Source organism: Lithobates pipiens, unplaced genomic scaffold (assembly GCF_037356315.1).
Source record: "Lithobates pipiens isolate NorthernLeopardFrog02 unplaced genomic scaffold, aLitPip1_a1.2 Scaffold_8, whole genome shotgun sequence".
In the NCBI taxonomy this organism is placed as follows: Eukaryota; Metazoa; Chordata; class Amphibia; order Anura; family Ranidae; genus Lithobates; species Lithobates pipiens.
Genome location: NW_027507903.1, coordinates 581924111 through 581939508, shown reverse-complemented (window position 1 = coordinate 581939508; position 15398 = coordinate 581924111). Strand labels below are relative to the sequence as shown.

General features: G+C 41.9%; 1 protein-coding gene across 6 annotated transcripts in view; it reads left to right on the top strand.

Moving 5' to 3' along the window:
• The first annotated feature begins 334 nt into the window (after positions 1-334).
• The window catches only part of KANK2 (KN motif and ankyrin repeat domains 2), a 134752-nt gene continuing 119688 nt past the window's right edge, over positions 335-15398 (top strand). For 4 of the 6 annotated variants that reach the window (XM_077470286.1, XM_077470290.1, XM_077470288.1 and 1 more), the window contains exon 1: positions 335-427. The gene's annotated coding sequence lies outside the window, so the exon portion shown is untranslated. Of the gene's footprint in view, positions 428-554; positions 783-15398 lie in introns of those variants that run through there. The other 2 variants (XM_077470287.1, XM_077470291.1) reach the window with 1 other exon arrangement.

Genomic DNA, 15398 nt, shown 5'->3' with positions numbered 1-15398 from the left:
TAGGGTGGTGGTTGGTGGGTTAGATGTAGGGTGGTGGTTGGTGGGGAGATGTAGGGTGGTGGTTGGTGTTTTCAGTGGTTTAGTATCTCTATCATCCATACATCATATGACTTGTGGCTCATAGAGCCTCTCCTCCTCCTCCTCATCACACCATGTCCTCTGATAAGAGCTCTGCACATCTCTCATCTCACATCCAATCTATCATTACATAACATTGTATACAGAGCCCCCTCCTTCCCACCATAGGGATCCTCTATCCAGGAATAATGTTCTTTTTTCTATACGGTCCAGGCAGCTCTGTGACTTTAAGAGGGGGAGGGGTGGGTTTGGTGGAGGGGGGGTCTCGGTTAGAGGCTGACTTTTAGAAGAGGCTGAGAGAGGAGATAGACCGAGACACTGTGCTGGAATGCAGAGCTGACACTTTGGGGTGAGTTTCCAATGATGGGGAGTGAGCTCTGGATTATGGGGTGAGGGGTGGCATTGGTCCCTATGGGGGGTGGTGATGGGGGTGATATCTGCCAGCGTGGCTTTTCTTGCTCCCCACACCCCAGGACTGGATGGATATTCTGTACAACCGCTAACCAGATCCAGATGTGCAATAAGATCCCTGTGTGTGCCTGTAGCCTGCCACTACATAGCTGTGTATAGGAATATCATAGGACCCCATACTGTGCCATCATCCCATCCTCACTCCTCATTCATATGGTGAGGAGGATCGCAGCCCACATCTAAGGATACATCTGTATCATAAGGACAACTAGGGGGATGCTGATCGATTACAAGTCAGTCAAAAGTTTGATAACTAAATCCTCCTAACTTCTACTGCACACCCTGCACACTTACCACAATGCTGTATAGTACTTGTCTGTGTGTGTGTATGCATATAGATATATAGATATACATAGTATGTATCTGTGTGCATAAATATGTGTATGTGTACGTATACATAGTTATATAATACAGCTGATGCATTGATCTTTAAATCATTAAGTAAGTATATATATATATATATTTATATACACACAGTATTAAAAATATTATAAATACATTTTGGAAAAAAATATATATATATATAGTCAGAATTTGTATAATGCTAAATATAATATATAAATGTGTATATATTTATTTTATTATGTGTGTGTTTGTGTGTGTGTATATATATGTATATATATATATATATATATATATATATATATATATATATATTTTTTTTTTTTTTCCGTCTGTCAACTATCTTATTGATCATAATAAAGAATTTTATATATATATAAAAATTTCTTATTATTATCAATACAATAGTTAATGCATTGAATTTTATAAATATATATATTTTCCATATATATATATATATATATATATATATATATATATATACATTTATATATTTAGCATTATAAAAATTCTGAGTAATGCATTGAATTATTAAGTAAGCTAAAAATGTATTTTATTATGTGTGTATATATCTTTACATCTCTCTCTCTCTCTCTCTCTCTCTATATATATATATATATAAATATTTTTTTTTAATATATATGTTTTTATATACTTAATACAAGTGAACAACTGATGCATTGACTCATTAAGTAACATCATAAGTGTTTGTACCGTGTATACCTAATATTGATACGTTGTGTATATATACTTTATAAAAAAAAAAATCAGACTCTTATTCCTTCTAATTAGTAATGTTATATTGCCCATATAGAAGGTAGATTTCCATTTGGCTGGCAGCTTCTGCTGTTGGGTAACCAAGGAATTGAACATTTAAATGGCACTTGGCTGAAATCTTGTTTCCATCAGATGATTGTCAATGTTGATGAGATGTTTTTCCTGCTGTTGGGATATGGTTGCTGGTGATCAGCGATCAATAACTTACATATTGGGTGGTATGTGGCTTTAGATGGTCTCTCTCTGGCCATGTCCAGGGACTAGGCTACCTATGTGAGCCAGTGTAGCCTAGGAGCTGACAATTGATTGGCGGCCAGGCAGGAGGGGGCTGTAGAAGGAGTGTAGCTGGAATTCTCATTTAGGGAAAAGCTGCATTAGGGATTATGAATTCCAGATTTCAGCGCTGGGCTCAGACGGACCCACCCAGCCGGGGGTTACATGGACACGCCGACTTAGAGGGACATCTTGTGTATTCTGCTATGGAGCGCCCTGCCAATGGCTTGAGATGGAGAGTGCTGGGAGGGAACTTGGGAAGCGTCCAGGTCACATTTGGGTGTGCGTACAGATGTACAGCAATTATACAGTGATATCAGATACAGTGGGGTTGGCCAACGTCACACCCTCCAGCTGGTGTGGAACTAGAAGTCTCAGCATAAGGTGTAAGATTCTAGATAGAGAGAGTGAAAGTTCTGTCAGCAAGTTTCCGAAATCTGATTTTTGGTAACGCAACGTTGATATTGAAACCTTAAGCTAAACAATCTGATTGTACAATGTTTAGATTTACTGTGTAATGTGAGGGTCCATTGATTGGATTGTGTAGGCGTGTCCTCATATTACATCATTTTGGTTGTACAGGGATTGTAGTGTGTATAGGCACCTCTACATCGATTACTTCCTTGACATGATGGTTATTAGAGTATATATATATATATATATATATATATATATATATTTTTTTTTTTTTTTGTTAATTTACAAACCTTTCCTCATTCAATCAGCTTCATAGGCTGGTCCTATATTGCAAGGGCCGGTGCTACCACTAGGCAAACTAGGCAGCCGCTTAGGGTGTACTGCTGCCTAGGGGATGCCCGGCCACTGGCGTTTCTACTCTCTTCTCTTTGCAGCAAGCAACTAAGTCTCAGTATCAGAAGGCAGCCACCGATCCGTTCGCACATAGTGTCAGAGGCGCAGTGGCGGCGGAGGACTGGCCTTGTGTTCCGACTCCCGAATAAATAAAAGCAAGAAAACATTCATTGATGGGCACTGGTAGGCTGCATTTGATGGGCGCTGGTGAGGCTGCATTTGATGGGTGCTGGTGAGGCTGCATTTGATGGGTGCTGGTGAGGCTGCATTTGATGGGTGCTGGTGAGGCTGCATTTGATGGGTGCTGGTGAGGCTGCATTTGATGGGCACTTCATTAAAAATGTAGGGTATACATGGGCAGGGAAAAGGGGGTGGAGCCAGGTGGGATCAGAAAAATGAGGTTTCGCCAAGGGTTTCAAAAATCCTTGCACTAGCCCTGTATTTGGCTGAATATCGGTGAACAATGTCACAAGATCAAATATTACTTGCAGTGCCAAAATACTCTGATCCCAGGCCCATGACATACCTTTAGGGGGCAAGTCAACATGGGCTCACAGGAAGTGGGCTGAATAATGATGGTTGACATCTAGTGCCAGTGATAGAGCCAGGTTGAGGGTACTTCAGCAAAAACTGAATTTCTTTATTCTGCTGTTTTTTTATTTTCCTTTCTATTTTTTTTTTTTTATAAAGCTGAACGTCTGCTGTAACTTCTCCCATCCCTAGCAGCCATGGCCAGGGCAAGGGGTGGGCAGAAGGGATGGCTTCCCTGGGCGCAGCATGTTTTGTAGGGATGGGGGGGCACCGCAAATTCCTCCTACTATGAGGCTGACAGGAGTAGTGACAGCGGCATCACTACTTCTGTAAGCCCAGTGCTGGAAAGAGGCAGGTGGAGGTGCGGGCTGTGCTCTCTTGCCCCCTCCTCTTCATAAGCTCGCACATAATTAAGGGGGGGGCACAATTTGCCATTTTTGCCCTGGGCACTGGGTGATCTTGTCCTGGCATTGCTAGCAGCATTCACCCTTTTCTTACTGCCCTGTCACATCGCTCAGCCACTAGGAGCAAGGAGTGGTTTACCTGCAGACTTGAATTGTTTATAAATGAAAGCAGACCCAGGACAGGCTTATGTATATTTTGAGTGGGGGACCTCACATTAAAGCTGAACTCTAGGATTGGCAAATATCGTCCAACTACATTTGTCATGTATTTTTCCTTGAATCTCGGTGTACTTTGTGTATTTCTTACAGATCTGTGCAGTAATCCAGTGTAAGACTTTCCCTCTGTGTAGGGGCTTCCTGTAATAAAGACCGCTCACTGCTGCTCTCTCGCCTTTTGCAGGGGGACTGGTCTTGTCTCCACCCCCTCCTGTTGTTCTCTGCAGGCAGCCTGTAGAGGGTGGGGTCTATTGTGCCCCTCCCACAGCTCTGCTCTCTGCACAGGCTATTTACAGCACAGTAATGATGTCACTGCTTCCTTTACATGGTAATATCTGGGGTTTTTAAGGCATTTGGTGCACACTAAGCGGACTATTTTCTATTGTGGCTATTGAGAAATATATTTGTATCTACGTTTTTTGGGCCAGGAATTCAACTTTAAAGCGGAGTTCCAGGCTTTTTTTTCATTTATTAAAAGTCAGCAGCTACAAAAAGTGTAGCTCCTGACTTTTAATAAACATACACTCACCTGTCCCATGGTCCAGCCATTTGACCGCATGGAGCCTCGCTCCTCCTCCTCTCCGCAGCGCCTTCATTGAAACTGTGGGTACTCGGCCGTGACAGCTTCCGGCTGCGCTCTCCAAGTGGACAGGCAATCCTCTGGGACCTGTGATGTGTCCCAGAAGATTGCAGAGAGGGAGGAGCCGCCTAGGGGAAGAGGAGGAGTCGCCTAGGCAGCCCGTGGTTGGAAGTGGGACAGGAAGTCCCACTCAAAACTAGTCACCCACCCCCCCCCCCCCCCAAAAAAAATTACATGCTAATTATGGCATATAAGGGGGCGAGGAGTGCTTAAAGAGGAAGTTCCAATTTTGGGTGTAAATCCGCTTTAAACACTCCAATCACATTATTGCCATTCAGATAAATCCTCGTGTTGACCTGTCTGATCGAATATAGGATGTCATCATGCCGACAACAACCAAGGGACGTCTGCCAAATCGGGCGTGTATACTCGCCCAATAATGATGCACAGCTGCACACACCAAAGATTGCCGATCCAAGCATTAGCTCCAAGAATAAAGTTCGCCCTTTTATCTATGCATTGAGATACAAGGAGCGCAGGCTGTCATTATCCATTGCTGAGCCGGTTCTGCGGCCCACAGAGTTAGAAAATTGTTGTTCGATGTTTGTGTTGTGTTGTGGAACAACCACACTGTCGCAGTCTGTTGAACAGAATGGAACGCGAATGTCTAGAACTCTCAATACGTTCCTTTTGAACTGCCTTCCAGCATTCCGCGAGCTGTTTGCGGCCACCTAAAACGAGGCTCTCAGTGGCCCCTAAAACTTCACAGAGGTTAGATCTGGCTCTGCATGAAAGTTATTTAGACTGGGCCGGGCGAGTCCTCCTTATGACAATAAACACACAACGGCTGCTGCGGGGTCCTCGGCTCGTTTCCGCCACAGGAGGGAGAAAACTGAAATCTCTCCTCATTTTCCGCAAGGCTTGCAGAAGGCCTTTTTTCACACTCGGGGATATTTTTAACCGTCGCTTGTTATTACAAATTAAAAATCCGAGGATCTCTCAGCAACAACGGCGGTGAAAGTCTGCTCTTCTGATCGTAATTGTGCATGAGCAGATTCACGCCAGCTTTGGATCCTGGCATAGGTCTTGGTGGATATTCAGATTGCTTCTTTTGGAAATATAGAATTTTCATATGTCTCTGGGAGATTAGGATCAGAATTTGTATGGAGCATGCACCTGGGATTTGCAGCATCAGACAGAATGAAGAGTTTTACAGCAAAGTATTCTTCCAGATATAGTATTTATGGACTTATACTTTTGGTATGGTAATACCTGAAATGATCAATGTATAAGCAGGGGTTTGAAAATGGCGTACCTTTACCCTAAAATGATGGCATTAAAAGAAGTGGGCATATCATATAAGTACATGGTTTAGGCTAACTATAGACATGAGCACTGGTGAATCCTTACACACAATCAGGATATGACCCAGGACCTCTAAACCTCAATCCCATACCCATTGCTCTAGACTTGGTATAATACCCCAAACCCTTGAGCTTCCATCCTGTACCCATTGCTTTAGACTTGGAATATAATCCAGGATCTCTAAGCTTCAATCTCACTGATGTGGGACCCCTGAGCTTCATTGCCATATCCATTGCTCTAGACCTGGAAAATTACCCAAGATTACAAAGCTGCTATTCCAAACCCACATCTTCAGCCTTGGGACATGACCCAGGACGCCTGAGCTTCAATTCAATACACTCTTCTCTAGTCTTGGGAAATGACCCAAGAACTCTGAACTTCAATCCTGTACCCACTGTGCTTGGGATATGACCCAGGACCCCTGAGCTTTAATTCGATACCCACTGTTCCAGCCTTGGAATATACCCCAGGACCCATGAGCTTCAATCCTGTAGTCACTGCTCCAGAATGGAGATATGACCCAGGACCCCTGAGCTTCCATACCGTACTGACTGCTCCAAACTCAGAATAAGACTCAGAAACTATTGAGTTCCAATCAGATACAGACTGCTCCAGCCTTGGAATATGGCCCAGGACCCCTGAGCTTCAATTTTCTACCTGCTGATTGAGATACAGAATGTTACCTAGGATCCATTCCAACCCCACTTCTCCAGCCTTGGGTTATGACCCAGGACCTCTGAGCTTTAACCCCATTACCCACTGCTCCAGACTTCGGATACAACCCAGGACCCCTAAACTTCAATCCCATACCCACTGCTCCAGGCTTGGGATAAGACATCCAAACTTCAATTCTGTACCCACTGCTGCAAACTTCATATCCCCTCTATAACTCCCCATACAGCACATACCCACCTCAAGACCTCCTTTACCGAAACTTCACTATCCTTCATAACTCCTCCTCTATGAATGCCCCTTTCCAAGTCCTATAATCCCCTCCACCATGCAGTCCCCTCTCCTCCCGTAGAAGTGATTAAGTTGCATGTAAACTAAATGTAGAGTATATACAGTTGCAGAGGACAGCATTTATGTGGACCTGCTGCTTTGACCTGCATGTCAAGCGTTTATGTGGACCTGCACCAGCGTTTATGTGGACCTGCATTTAGATACCTACAAATTTAATTTGTTTGGTTATCAGATGGGTGGGATTTACTGTAAAAATAAAAATAAAACTTTCCGACATGTATCCCTAGGCCGCTGTGAGCTGCAGCATGCATGACCATCAGTTACAATCATGACGGGAAGATTTCAGCAGTCATTTTGTTTTGTAATTTGTAAAGCTAGTGATATATTTTCTGCTCCCAGTGATTTCTTACTCACGTGTTTTTGTATCCTGACAGTACATATACTGGTATGGATAAGATCTGGCATGCAGTTATGTTGTTCAGAATCACCCATATCTGGATAATGTTGGTGTCTGAGTTAATGTACAAATAATATATTGTTGTCTTTTATGATGTGACTTCTATGCGCTATATAAGGACTTTTTAGAAATGGGATTTGTAGCTGGCACAAGCAGGAAAATTCCTTTTGATTTGTCACATCATAGCACATGCCGTAGTACTGTACATATTTCTACTATATGTTATTACTGCAGAGTCTCAGCAGTACATTCCATATTACTCATACCTCCCAACTTTTTTAAATGGGAATGAGGGACACCTATCCGCAAAAGTATGCAGGTGTAGGACACACCCTTGCCACGCCCCCTTAAAGGAGAATTGTAGAAAAAAAAGATTGGTAAACCCCACAAGTGCTTTTTTTACCACTATTATTCCTTTATATTGGCGTTTGGAATTTACAAAGGCAGCAGTTTAGAAATCAGATGACAGGTTTAGCACTGGAAAACACTTTTGCGAGGAGGAAAGGGGGACAGAGGGACATTGCTCCAAATCAGGGACAGTCCCTCAAAATCTGGGACAGTTGGGAGCTATGCCATCATTGTGTGCTAATCATCGCATCTGGCCATGCCCCCTACAAGAACGCATGGCCAACAGCCTGTCAATGACTGCCCCACAACCAGCTATCCAACATCATGTGCTAATCATAGCATCTGGCCTTGCCCCTACAAGAACACAAGGCCAACAGCCTGTCAATCACTGCCCCACAACCAGCTACCCAACAATATGTGCTAATCATCGCATCTGGCCACATCCCTATAAGAAAGCATGGCCAACGGCCTGTCAATCACCGCCCTTGACTGCGCCCCTCAACCAGCTACCCAACAACATGTGCTGATCATCTCATCTGGCCACACCCCCTATAAAAACGTATGGCCAACAGCCTGTCAATCACCGTCCTTGACTCTGCCCCTCAACCAGCTACCCAACATCGTGTGCTAATCATCGTCTCTGGCCACACCCCCTATAAGAACGAATGGCCGACAGCCTGTCAATCACCGCCCTTGACTCTGCCCCACAACCAGCTACTCAGCATCGTGTGCTAAACACATACCTCCCAACTTTTTGATATGGGAATGAGGGACACCTATCAGCAAAAGTATGCAGGCATAGGACACACCCCTTGCCACGCCCCCTTAAAGGAGAATTGTACAAAAAAAACAAGATTGGTAAACCCACAAGTGCTTTTTTTTTACCACTACTATTCCTTTATATTGGCGTTTGGAATTTACAAATGCAGCAATTTAGAAATTAGATGAAAGGTTTAGTACTGGAAAAGTGCTTTTTATATACATCTATATAGATCAGACCAAAATGAGGAACAAATAAGGAGGAAAGAAGCAGTAGACATGTGCACTGACAAAAAATTTGTTTGTTTTCATTTCATTCGTTTTTTTGCTTTATTCAGAAATTTGATCATTCAGAATTCGGAAAAAAATAAATTTTAAAATTTTAAAATTTCTGAATTTTCAAATTTTCCATTTTTGAAGTTCCCAATTTTAAATTAGGGTTAGTCCCTCAAAATCAGGGACATTTGGGAGCTATGATAGTACTGTATATATTTCCATTAAACAATGTTACTAGTGCAGATACTACTCACTGTGGCCTTTGTGCAGGCCTGAAGGTATGGGCAGGCTATGTAGGCCTAAGCCTAGGAAGACAGATGCTTAGACTGTACTGGTGAGAACCCAGAATGTCTGACTTTAACCCTGAAGTCATATGTGTCTAATATGGATACCAGTCTAAAAATGCAGCAATCTAAAGACTACACAATGTACTGGTGCCCAGCCTGCAGCCCTGGGGCTCTATGCAGCCATATGGTACTTGTTGAGCAGCTCTCAGACACCAGAAGTTAGTAGTGGGAGTGGAATCACGGATTGGTAAAGGGCATGTAATGTCAATGATCTCTTCCAGTCTCATGTTACATGTTCTCAGTCTCTGACTGTCTCCGACAACATGCCTCCGGTCTCCAACCACCCCTATATCACAGGCCACAGTTAATAATAGTCATAATCTTGAAAGTTGAGGCCCCTTGTACCATATAGCTTCATAACTTGAGGCCACCTTATATCTCATAACCTCATAGGTTGAGGCCCTTTATATCTTATAACCTCATCAGCTGAGGCTCCCTATACTTCATAATCTCATAAAGTGAGGCCTCCTATACGCCGTAATCTCATAAGTCGAGGCCCTCAACATTTCATTACCTTATGAGATGAGGTCCTCTATATCTCATAGCCTCATAGGTTAAGGCCCCTAGTATCTCATAACCTCATAGGTTGAGGCCGCCTATACCTCATAACCTCCTAAATTGAGGCCTGGCCCACTATACATTGTAACCTCATAATTTTAAGCCGTTATACTTTACAACCTCATAAACTGAGGCCCCCCTATTCTTCATAACCTCGTAAGCTGAACCCCCTTATACTTCATTACCTCATAAATTTAGGCCCCTATACTTCATAACCTCAAAAATGAAGGCCCCCTATACTTCATAACCTCAAAAATTAAGGCCCAATACCTCATAAACTGAGGCCCGCCTATACCTTTTAACCTCATAAATTGAGGCCTTGTATATTTCATTACCTCCTAAAATGAGACACTCTATACTTCATAATTTGTGGTCTTCATAAATTGACTATCTCTGATAAAGAGTTTTTGTAAATAAAAAGTGATGCTGACCTACACACCTTGTTAAAGGGAGTTAGTTAGGATTCAAATATTACAGCTTCCATTACTGACTTGTTTTTATATGTGCCCATTTCAGGGCTGCCCTGGCTGTAAAATCACAATCTCAAGACATAAAATCTCAATAAAATACATTCATGTTTTTGGTTGTAACATGACAAAATGAGGACAATTTCAAGGTGTATGAATACATTTTCAAGGCACTGTAGACACATAAAACCAGACAGAATTGTTAATGTTCCCAACGATAGAAAAAAAAATTCTATAAACCACTCCAGGGATTTTTCCACCATTTTTGGACCTTGTGACACCTACAGTGCCTTGAAAAAGTATACACCTTGAAATTGTCAACATTTTGTCATGTTACAACCAAAAACATAAATGTATTTTATTGAGATTTTATGTCTTGAGATTGTATACAGCCAGGGCAGCCCTGGAACGGGCACATATAAAAACAAGTCAGTAATGGAAGCTACAATATTTTAATCCTGATAAACTCCATTTAACGAGGTGTATGAATACTTTTTCAAGGCACTGTAGGTGTGACAAGGACCAGAAATGGTGAAAAAAATCCCTGGAATGGTGGTTACAGACGCATAAAACCAGACAGAATTGTTGATGTTCCCCAAGATATAAAAAAAAAAAAAAAATATATATATATATATATATATATATATATATATTAAAACATTTTGGCTATTATTATGTTTTATGATTATGTTTTTATAGATTTTTTTATATATATATCTTGGGGAACATTAACAATTCTGTCTGGTTTTATGTGTCTGTAACCACCATTCCAGGGATTTTTTCTTAATTTCTGGTCCTTGTGACACCTACAGTGCCTTGAAAAAGCATTCATACACGTTGAAATTGTCAACATTTTGTCATGTTACAAGTAAAAACATAAATGTATTTTATTGAGATTTTATGCGAAAGACCAATTCAAAGTGACACATAATTGTGAAGTGGAAGGAAAATGGTTTTCAATTATTTTTACAAATAAATATCTGAAAAGTGTGGCGTGCATTTGTATTCAGTCCCCTTTACTTTGATACCCCTAACTAAAATCTAGTGGAACCAATTGCCTTCAGAAGTCACCTAATTAGTAAATAGTCCACCTGTGTGTAATTTAATCTCAGTATAAATACAGCTGTTCTGTGAAGGCCTCAGAGGTTTGTTAGAGGACCTTAGTGAACAAAGAGCAGTCAGGAATAAAGTTGTGGAGAAGTTTCAAGCAGAGTTAGATTATAAAAAAATATCCCAAGCTTTTAACATCTCAAGGAGCACTGTTCAATCCATCATCCAAAAATGGAAAGAGTATGGCACAACTGCAAACCTATCAAGATATCGCTGTCCACCTATAATGACAGGCCGGGCAAAGAGAACATTAATCAGAGAAGCAGCCAAGAGGCCCATGGTAACTCTGGAGGAACTGCAGAGATCCACAGCTCATGTGGGAGAATCTGTCCACAGGACAACTATTAGTCGTGCCCTCTACAAATCTGGCCTTTATGGAAGAGTGGCAAGAAGAAAGCCATTGTTGAAAGAAAGCCATAAGAAGTCCCATTTGTAGTTTGGGGAACACATCAAATGTGGAAGAAGGTGCCTCTGATCAGATGAGACCAAAATGGAGCTTTTTGGCCTAAAAGCAAAATGCTATGTGTGGCGGAAAACGAATACTGCACATCGCCCTGAACACCCCATCCCACTGTAAAACATGGTGGTGGCAGCATCATGTTGTGGGGATGCTTTTCTTCAGCAGGGACATGGAAGCCGGTCAGATTTGATCAGAAGATGGATGGAGCCAAATACAGGGTAATCTTAGAAGAAAACCTGTTAGAGTGTGAAAACGGCTTGAGACTGGTGCGGAGGTTCACCTTCCAGCAGGACAACGACCCTAAACATACAGCCAGAGCTACAATGGAATGGTTTAGATCAAAGCATATTCATGTGTTAGAATGGCGCAGTCAAAGTCCAGACCTAAATCCAATTGAGAATCTGTGGAAAGACTTGAAAATTTCTGTTCACAGATGCTCTCCATCCAATCTGAGAGAGCTTGAGCTATTTTGTAAAGAAGGATGGGCAAAAATGTCACTCTCTCACTTCACATTTATGTGCCGCTTTGTGTTGGTCTGTCACATAAAATCCCAATAAAATTAATTTACGTTTTTGGTTGTAACATGACAAAATGTGGAAAATTTCAAGGGGTATCAATACTTTTTCAAGGCACTTATATGAGAATTAGCATCAGCAAAATAGGAGTGCATTAGACAGCAATGAAACATTGTTAGAAGTCCCTAGGCTTACTTTAGCTTGTCATATACAGTGGTGTGAAAAAGTGTTTGCCCCCTTCCTCATTTGCTGTTCCTTTGCATGTTTGTCACACTTAAGTGTTTCGGAACATCAAACCAATTTAAACAATAGTCAAGGACAACACAAGTAAACACAAAATGCAATTTGTAAATGAAGGTGTTTATTATTAAAGGTGAAAAAAAATCCAAACCATCATGGCCCTGTGTGAAAAAGTGATTGCCCCCCTTGTTAAAACGTACTATAACTGTGGTTGTCCACACCTGAGTTCAATTTCTCTAGCCACACCCAGGCCTGATTATTGCCACACCTGTTCACAATCAAGGCATCACTTAAATAGGAGCTGCTTGACACAGTAAGGTCCACCAGAAGATCCTTAAAAGCTACACATCATGCCGAGACCCAAAGAAATTCAGGAACAATTGAGAAAGAAAGTAATTGAGATCTATCAGTCTGGAAAGGGTTATAAAGCCATTTCCAAAGCTTTGGGAATCCAGCGAACCACAGTGAGAGCCATTATCCACAAATGGCGAAGACATGGAACAGTGGTGAACCTTCCCAGGAGTGGCCGGCCGCCCAAAATTACCCCAAGAGCGCAGCGACGACTCATCCAAGAGGTCACAAAAGACCCCACAACAACGTCCAAGGAACTGCAGGCCTCACTTGCCTCAGTTAAGGTCAGCGTTCATGCCTCCACCATCAGGAAAAGACTGGGCAAAAATGGCCTGCATGGCAGAGTTCCAAGGAGAAAACCACTGCTGAGCAAAAAGAACATCAAAGCTCGTCTCAATTTCTCCACAACACATCTTGATGATCCCCAAGACTTTTGGGACAACATTCTGTGGACCGATGAGACAAAAGGGGAACTCTTTGGAAGGTGTGTGTCCAAGTATATCTGGCGTAGAAGGAACACTGCATTTCAGAAAAAGAACATTATACCAACAGTAAAATATGGTGGTGGTAGTGTGATGGTCTGGGGCTGTTTTGCTGCTTCAGGACCTGGAAGACTTGCCGTGATAAAAGGAACTATGAATTCTGCTGTCTACCAAGAGATCCTGAAGGAGAATGTCCGACCATCTGTTCGTGTACTCAAGCTGAAACGAACTTGGGTTCTGCAGCAGGACAATGATCCTAAACACACCAGCAAGTCCACCACCGAATGGCTGAAGAAAAACAAAATGAAGACTTTGGAGTGGCCTAGCCAAAGTCCTAAACTGAATCCTATTGAGATGTTGTGGTATGACCTTAAAAAGGCCGTTCATGCTCGAAAACCCTCTAATGTAACTGAATTAGGACAATTCTGCAAAGATGAGTGGGCCAAAATTCCTCCAGGACGCTGTAAAAGCCTCATTGCACGTTATCGCAAACGCTTGGTTGCAGTTGTTGCTGCCAAGGGTGGCCCAACCAGTTATTAGGTTTAGGGGGCAATCACTTTTTCACACAGGGCCATGATGGTTTGGATTTTTTTCACCTTTAATAATAAACACCTTCATTTACAAATTGCATTTTGTGTTTACTTGCGTTGTCCTTGACTATTGTTTAAATTGGTTTGATGTTCCGAAACACTTAAGTGTGACAAACATGCAAAGGAACAGGAAATGAGGAAGGGGGCAAACACTTTTTCACACCACTGTACTAGTAGATTCATATGGAACTTTTCAGTACATTCAATGACTGGACAAATTTTCAAAAGTACTTCAAACTTTTGCTTATTTTTAACGTTTTCTTTAGGAAAAAATGTAATTTCCCAAATGAAAACCACGTAGACTGTTAGAAATTTGACCGTCTAAGAAATATTTTCCATCCTGTTTCTTCTAATGTTCTCATCACTATAGTCGAAAATAATTGTCAATTTGATTTCACTAACCATTAAAAAATCGAAGAAACGGTATTGAAACTAAAAATTTGGATTGAAATCCTACTACTGTATGGCCAGCTTTACTAACTTACCAATATTGTGTTTCAGTTTTTATGTTTTGAGGAAATTTTCTTCCTGCCCTGAAAGTGGAACCTGCTTACAGATGGCAATAAAAAATAAAAAAAAAGAGGTTTGGGTGGAATTGGGCCTTTTGAGGGCAGTAGAATGGTGGGTTTCTTTCTGACAGCCCTCAGGCACTAGATTTGAGTAGACCAGTCATAGCAACAAATGTCCATGTCAGCCAGATTTTTGCATTTAAACGAAAAGAGGAATAGGGATGGGGGCAGGGGAAGCAAATTGGGCAGCAGCCATGTCAATGGGCAGCTCTAATGAGCTTCTGCCCTGGAGCAGATGTTACAGGTCAGGAATTCCATCTGGCTGTATATGTGTTACTGAAGAAGAATAAAGATGATGGCTCTGGATCATGTATCTTCACAACCTTGTAGGCTTTTGTCCCTTAATTTTTTGCAACCTTCCTGTCTGAAAACTCAAATGCCAGGATAAACATTAGGGCCATTCAGCAGGTAGGTGATAGAGAAGGACACTTGAGGACCGAATCCTGGGCCGCTCTGGCTTGAGAACTTCCCCCACACCTATGAAGTCTCACTGTTGACCATTAATTCGACCTATCACAGCAATGGACCTATAGTAAGACTAATAAGGTAGGGGGCATGGCCATTCACTCTCCCGGGAAATCTGGTCTGAGATTTACACACCAGAGCACCTTTGGCTTGCCTTCGATGTTAAACAGAACTATTGACTGGTGTGCAGGCTCCAGGAGGTGTTTTCTATGTGGTGCCACTGGTGGGTTTGGGACATTTTCCTCACTTCTTGTCCTAGAGTGACAATGCTCTTTCTGTATTTTTGGAAGACCAACTTTGGATTCCTAGGCTGCTCTCCTGATCTGGAATACAGACACCTCCTCCTCTTTACGCTTCCATTACTTTTGGAAGGGTCGTTGTGTAGTTCACAGGAGGAAGCTGATAATATTGGGTTGAGGTATCAGTTCAGTGCAAAGAAAATTATGAAATACACTGCAATCTGGCAAGATTGACAAGTACACTTCTGTACGAATGCAACCACCACATCTAAGGAATAGAAAGCTGCAATCTACTACATTTTTTTATTGGATTTAGATGTACTTTTAAAAGTCAAGTCCACCCCAACTGTTTAAT